Source organism: Micromys minutus (assembly GCF_963924665.1).
Source record: "Micromys minutus genome assembly, chromosome: 15".
In the NCBI taxonomy this organism is placed as follows: domain Eukaryota; kingdom Metazoa; phylum Chordata; class Mammalia; order Rodentia; family Muridae; genus Micromys; species Micromys minutus.
Genome location: NC_137984.1, coordinates 6512740 through 6520339, shown reverse-complemented (window position 1 = coordinate 6520339; position 7600 = coordinate 6512740). Strand labels below are relative to the sequence as shown.

Below are 7600 nucleotides of genomic sequence, written 5' to 3'. Positions count from 1 at the left end.
CCTATGGGAGAGGCTACTACTATTTTTTATAGTAGTCATAATTGTCTATGTTTACAGACATAGATCAGTGTTGCACTCACCCTCTATGAAGAAGTAGAAGACAGATAGAATTCCATAAATGGACAAAGAGCCAAGAATTCATGATGGAGGAGTGCTCAGCCACAAGTAGGGAAGCTGTCTTAACCTTTCCAAGTCTCAGGAAACAGCTCACAAATCATATGAAACGTAAGAAGAAGCAAGACCAAAGTGTGGATACTTCAGTTCTACTTAGAAGGGGGAAACAAAATAATCACAGAAGATGGAGGGGGTGGAGCCGTGACTCCAGCTGCACATGTAGCAGAGGATGGCCTTATCTGGCATCAAACAGAGGGAAGGCCCTTGGTTCTGTGGAGGCTTCACACTCCAGCATATGTGGATGCTAGTGTGGTGAGATGGGAATGGAGAGGGTACCCTCATGAGGACAAAGGAGAGGGAGGGTGGGAGGGGGGCTTTTTGGAGAGGAAAACAGAGAAGCGGATAACATTTGAAATGTAAATAAGTAAAATAACCAATAAAAAAGAAAAATTGTTCATTAATGAATTGGATATTCACATAGTCATTCCTAACCTAAGATATAGAGAATTCAACAATGAGTAAAAACAAAGATATTCTTGCTCTCATGCTGTCAAAACTCATAATTAATATGGATTTCATGGGATCCATTGGGTTATACTATGGGAATTGAGTTTTCAGTGGGAGGAGCAATTTATCATTTAATTTATATTGACATATAAAACTGTACATATTGGGGCAGGAGGAGTTGTAAATATATACATTGCTCAACATCCAGATCAAGGGAGTTGTGTCTGTTATTTACTAGCTTTTTCTGGAAGTAAATTTGAAGAATACTTTCTTATAACTTACCTGACACACACTCTGTTACCAGTGTGTCTAGCTACCCTGCCATGTAGCCGTACGGCAGAGATGGTTTCTAGTTAATAATGGTTTAGTATACACTCATCATTTCTTTTTATTCACATTTCTCCAACCTGTGGTAACCACTAATCTACCTTCAGCTTCTTTGTGACAATCTTCTTTTAGATTCTACCAGGACGGAGTTCTACAATGTGTTTTAGGGGTGGGATAGTTATATTTCACTCTATTTCTGGCGTATGCTACAAATACAAGAGTGTCCTCTTTTCTTTGACTAATAGTATTTCATGGAGTATATGTGTGTTTGGTAATCACTATCCACTTACAGTTTATATATATGCACAGGTTGTTTTCACTTTCTGTCTACTGTGGACAACGCCGTGGTGAGCACAGGAATGCAAATGTCACTTAAATGTGCTGATCTCAGAGTTACTGCAAACATACCAAGGAATGCTTGATTAATGGATTTATCTGCATCTGTTATGGAAGCACCATATTATTTCCATAGTGGCTGGATTGAGTTACTCTCTCATTTATGACACCTTGTAGGTGTTAGAGGTCCTTTGTCTTTCCCATTACAATTGATGTTACTGGAATGGGTGGCTCGCTTGGGGTCTGACTTGCTTCTCCCTGCTGTCCAATTATATTAAATGCTTTTTATATACTTCTGTTGACAATGTTTATGTCTTCTTTTGAGAGGTGCCTGGTAGGGTCAGTTACTTCTTGCTTTATTGGGTTATTGTTTCTTATTGGCAGATAATATGCAAATATTTTCTCCGTTTTTACTGGTTTTCTGTTCATTCTGAACACTTTCTTTTGCTGCAAGGTTTGGTGAAATGAATCTTGCTTCTCCTTCTTGAGCTTTGGGGGGATTTCCTCTAAAAACTTCTTTCCCCTTACAATGTTATGAAGCATTTCATGAAAATATGTATAATGTATATTTTCTTCTAGTAGTTCCATAATATCAGACTTTTATATTTAAATATTTTTGATAATTTATTCCCATACTTTTTTTTTCTTTTTATCTCATCTGTATTAACCTCTTAAAGCAGAATGAGACTGAGCATTTCCATTTCCATTCACAAGTCTTACTGAGTTACAAGACCTAGGGAATCTTAGGGTTTTCTTCTTGGTACTTTGGAAAACAAATAACTTGGGAAAATTCTTTGTCAAGTTGTATTAAATTGTGTTTACTTCTAAGACTATTACATGCAGAATTAAATACAGGGAATGAAAAAAAACTGTAAAATGAAACTTAAGCCATCTTAATTTGGTCTACTAAGGAATCCAGCTCACAGCTAAACACTTCAGACCACAAAGTTAACATTAACAGTAGGTTACATTGCGTCTTACAACAAACGTTCTATCAACCTCTTGAGTCAAACATAGCAGTGTCACAATATCACATGAAGATATTTTATCTTCCCTTAGTTTTTATGCCACATAGATGTTTTAAATCTTAACAAAAACCATGAAAAAATATATTATCGGAAGGAATGAAGGTAAGCCTCAAACACATAGTTCTGGGGAAGCTTAGTCTACTTCTTCCGTGTGTGATGTGTCGTCATCTCCTTCCAGGGGTGGCATTTCTTCAGTTACGGCAGCAGTGGTGTCATCTACAGTAGGATCATCCTCATCAATACCTAGACCAAGCTTGATCATCCTGTAGATCCTGTTAGCATGGGTCTGGGGATCTTCCAGACTGAAGGCAGAAGACAGGAGTGTTGTCTCATACAGCAAGATGACCAGATCCTTCACAGATTTACCATTCTTGTCAGCCTCAGCCTTTTGCCCTAAGGTTTCAATAATGGAGTGATCAGGGTTTATCTCCAGGTGTTTCTTTACTGCCATGTAACCCATTGTTGAGTTGTCTCTGAGGGCTGGAGCTTTTATGATTCTCCCATGTTTGCTGTCTATGCATATGTGCTTGTGACAATACAGCATAGTGATGTCACCAACAGGTTTGACACAACCACCTCTTCAACCATTTTCTGAAAATATCTTTGATAATTTTGCAGAAGTTCTCAAATTTTGTCTCTTTCTCTTCCTATTTCTTCTTTTCCTCTTCATCTTCTGAAAGTTCCAGTTCTTTGGTAACTGACACCAAGGTCTTGCCCTCAAATTTCTTCAGATGTTGCACACAATACTCATGAACGGGCTCAATCACATAGATTGCTCCTAAGCCATGCTTTCAGAGACATTCTAGGCTGAGTTAGCAAGATGGTCCTTGGTCTCACCTGTGAAAGTATAGATGTGCTTCTGGTTTTCCTTCATTCTAATGGAGAAGTCCTTCAGAGAAACCATCTCATTCCCAGAAGCAGAAGTGTAGTATCTCAACAGCTCTGAAAGCTTCCGATTTTGAGAGTCTTCATGAGTCCCAAGTTTTGTATTTTTTGAGAACTGCTTATAAAATTATTTTTAGTTCTCTTTATGTTCAGCCATTTCAGTAAATAGTTCTCAGCATTTCTTGACCAAATTCTTTCTGATAACTTTCAGAATTTTGCTTAGTTGCAGTATTTCATGGGAAATATTTAGAGGGAGATCCTCAGAACCCACCACCCCTCTAATGAAATTCAGATACTCAGGGGATTAACTCTTCACAGTTATCAATGAAAGCAACTCTGCAAACATATGACTCGATGTTGTTCTTTTTCTTCCTGTTTTCAAGCAGATCAAAATGAGCACATGTTGGGACCAGAAAAAGGGGAGGGGGCAGAATTCTAACTGTCCATCAACAGAGAAACTGCTCAACTGTGAAATGTTCTTCCCAGTCATTGGTTAAACTCTTGTAGAACTCTCCATATTCTTTATTAGTAATGCCATTAGGATTTCTGGTCCAAATCGACTGTAGAAATCTCCATATTCTTCATTAGTAATGCCTTTAGGATTTCTGGTCCAAATCGACTTCGTTTTGTTCAGTTCTTCTTGATCAATTTACTTTTCCTTTATCTTCCTTTTTGTTTTCCTTGTCACCATTCTTCCCTTCTTCTTCATCAGAAGCAACATTCCAGGCTTGTTATAAGACTCCTTTTCTTTTTATTTCTCTTCCTTTTCTTCAGCCTCATTATCACTGACTTCCTTATCATGTTCCTTCTCCACAAAGAGAGTAATGGGATAGCCAATAAACTGAGAAAGTTTCTTCACAATCTACTTTATTCTTTCTTCCTCCAAATACTCAGTTTGGTCTTCTTTCAGTTACAAGATAACCTTTGTTCCATGACCCACTGGTTCACCTGTGTCAGTCCTCACTGTGAAGGATCCCCCAGCTGAGGATTCCTAGACATACTGCTCATCATCCTTATGCTTCCTGATGACAGTCACTTTCTCAGCAACCAAATACACAGAGTAAAAACCAACACCGAACTGGCCAATCATAGAGATATCTGCACCTGCCTGAAAAGCCTCCCTGAAGGCTTTGGTGCCTGACTTGTTGACTCGTCAATAGTGCCAAGATTATTGATCAAGTCAGCCTTGGTCATTTTAATTCCAATATCCACAATAGTGAGCACTTGATCTTGTTTGTTGGGAATGAGGCTAATATGCAGCTCCTTTCCTGAATCGAGTTTACTATGGTCTGTCAAGCTCTCGTATCTGATTTTATCCAGAGCATCTAATGAACTGGAAATGAGCTTCCTCAGAAAGATCTCTTAGTTCGAGTAAAAAGTTTTGTTGATCAACTGCATTAACTAGGCAATTTCTGCATAAACGACAAAGACCTCACCCTCCTCTTCCATTGGTTAGTCTTGGGTCTGGGTTTCCTCAAGCATCTTGGCTGAATGAGCATGCATGATACATGCCTAACCACACCAGGACACTGAACCAACTCTTCTAAACATTTATAATTTCCTTTACTCTTCTCTTTCCTCCCCATCTCCTTCCAAGTCACTTTCCCTCTAACTTCCAACTCCTTACATTAGCCCATATATATATATATTGTATGTGTGTATGCATAAATACATAAATATGTAAATACAGCTAGCTCTGGCTGAGTTTATTTTTATTGTCTGCGTTTGTATGAGCTCAGGGATAACTGTTTCAAATTCTGTAGCAGATTAGGAGAATCATCTCTAGGATAGGCTAATTCTCCCTCCCTCCTTCTCAGTGGTATTTAGTTGCTTATAGTTGTTTGTCTATGGATGTGACCACATGAGATGTCCTCTTTCAAGTTAACATGTCTATTGATATTGTCATTTTAGGCAACCATTTCTAAGAGACACTGTTTCTGGTATTTAGGCTCTTAGAGTCTTTCTACTCTCCTTTCGCAAATGTTCCCTGAGCTGTAGATTCAAGAGCTATGATGTAGGTATATCCACTGGGGCTGGGACCTCCCATGATCTATTGATTTCTGCACTGTGTCCAATTGTGCTTTTCTGTGATGGTTTCTGTCTTCTATAAAGAGAAGCTTCTTTGGCGACAGATGGGAGTTAGAGTTATCCAGCAAGTTGGCTCAAGGAAAAGGTGAGAAAAACTGAATAGTTGATAATACTTTATGAATACAAAGATGACTTATTTTAGAGTTATGTAATATCTGTCTAAGCTAGTGTGCTTGAGGCCAGATGGATCATTTGCTTTACAAAACAATTTATAAACACAGAATTATTAAATTAATAATAATATATTAATATGTGAACTCAATTATTAAGAATAACATTTCATAAGTAAAAATTATTTCTGAAGTTCCTATTAATTGTATAAAATGATACATACTGTGTTAAAAATGCCTTGTATATTTACAAACAACTTAGAGAATTCTATATTGGGAGAATCAGGAACATTTAATGATTTCAGGGTTAATTAATGAATGAGCTGCTTTAAGAGGCAATACTTGTGTTATAAAAGCTGGAGTGTTAGAAGTGACTAACAAGGTTTTCTGTTTTTCCCTAAGTTTTTATTTCTCATCAATTACCTTGAAAGCCTGGGACTTTGGGATGCTCTCTTCTCAGACTGAAACACCAGCTGTGAGCACTAACTATTACTGGATGCCTTAAGACCAGGTCAGACAATGTCAGGACGCTCATTCTCCAAACCATTTCCATGTTTAACGGAAAGCTTTATGCTTTGGTGGTTAGAGTTTAATTATTTGTTTTTGAACTAGTACGTCCTATTCTTGTGGGTGATTATGTTTTCAGTCAACGGAGATGCAGGGTTCCTGTTCATATTCAAACTGAAAGAAAACTACCCAAGTGATGACACTTCTGAATTTAAAGTTAAGCCAAATTTTCGGTAACTTTGTTCATTATTTTTATTTATCATGAAAGTGTCTAAACTTGTAACCACATGTGTTGTTGGACCAGGGAAGTGGGGTTTTGTTTTAAATTCACTTAAGGGGAGAATCCTGAATTACACTTGAAAACATTAAGATTCTCTTTTCTTTTTAAACATTAATATAACACCAGACTGCAAATCTTGGGACTGTGGCCTCGTTACTCCAGTTCTTTCCTATGTAATACAAGGAGTTCAAAGAAACGGAAATGTATCTTTCTTGTCAAGTATCAGCACTGTGTCTGGATATTTGCTCCTTACATGTTACAGCATTCTTAGCCCAGAGGGCAGTGCTAAATTTCATTCCCTAGGAGCTATCTATCCATCTTGATTGTGAAACAGGGTATGTTGCTGGCCTGAATCTCAAAGATCAGGCTGGAATGTCTGGCTAGCAATCTTCAGAGCTCCACCTATCTCTACCTCTCCAGCACTGGGGTTACATGCATCGTGCTCCTGGCTTTCTTCCATGGAAGAAATGTAGGTCCTCATACTTACATAGCACTTTACTAACTGTGATAAATCTCTACCCCTTCTCCCAACTCTTTACATGGTGACTAGCACGCAGGCAGAGAGACATTAGACAGAAGGTATTGGCACTTCATTTGAGGTAAGTGTATCCAAAATACTATGATCTTTTGAGAAATCTCTCTGTTTCAGAGTCAGATACACTATGGTTTGAACTCTGAACCCAGTACTAAATATGTGTCTTTGTACAGTTTGAGTAGGTCCTGCCAATTAATTCTTTTTAAAATGTGGATAATACTTAGCTAATTTTTTGCATGTATTTTGTATTAGCTGTGTTCAATATCTTTCAGTGTTCATAGTCTTGTAATTTTCTACCTTATCTCCCTTAACACATTCTACATAATCAGAGGCTTCTGCTTAGACAGAATGATGGCTGGCCTGAAGCTCCAGTGACAGTAGTAAACTGTGACACAGTGCAACATTCCACTGACCATGTGACATCAAGCCTCTCATGTTTCTCAGTTACAAAATCATAAGGCTCCATAAAATCACACCTATGATTTTTAATGGTAGCCATCTTCAATTAGACTCCTTAGGAATCTAAATCCAGAAGTTGGTTTATTTCTCACGGCACTGTGGTGGGTAAGTTGGCGAGTACATTCTTTCTTATTAACAGTGAATAATGAAAATTTAGCATTTCATCCTCCTTAGGATAATTGTTCATTAAAAACAAAAAAAACTGGGTCATTGAAAAGGGGATTTATTTTATTGGATGATATGATACACTCTGGTTAGTCCAGCAATATCTGTCATCACAGCAAGAGTCTAGAACATGCTTTGTTCTTAGTTCTCAAGGCTGGATGCTTCAACATTCTCACATGACAACAAAAGCTTGGAGGGATCCATAAAGAACCTCATTTCCAGTCCATCTTAGAGTGCCAAAGAGGGTAGGGTTTGGTGT

At 37.9% G+C, this 7600-nt stretch overlaps 1 pseudogene across 1 annotated transcript; it reads right to left on the bottom strand.

Moving 5' to 3' along the window:
• Positions 1 to 2445: 2445 nt before the first annotated feature.
• LOC308430285 (heat shock protein HSP 90-alpha-like) lies at positions 2446 to 4679 on the bottom strand (annotated as a pseudogene). Its single transcript has 2 exons — positions 3759 to 4679; positions 2446 to 3717 (listed from the first exon to the last, which is right to left on the bottom strand). The product of its transcript is annotated as a heat shock protein HSP 90-alpha-like (transcript).
• Positions 4680 to 7600: the final 2921 nt, after the last annotated feature.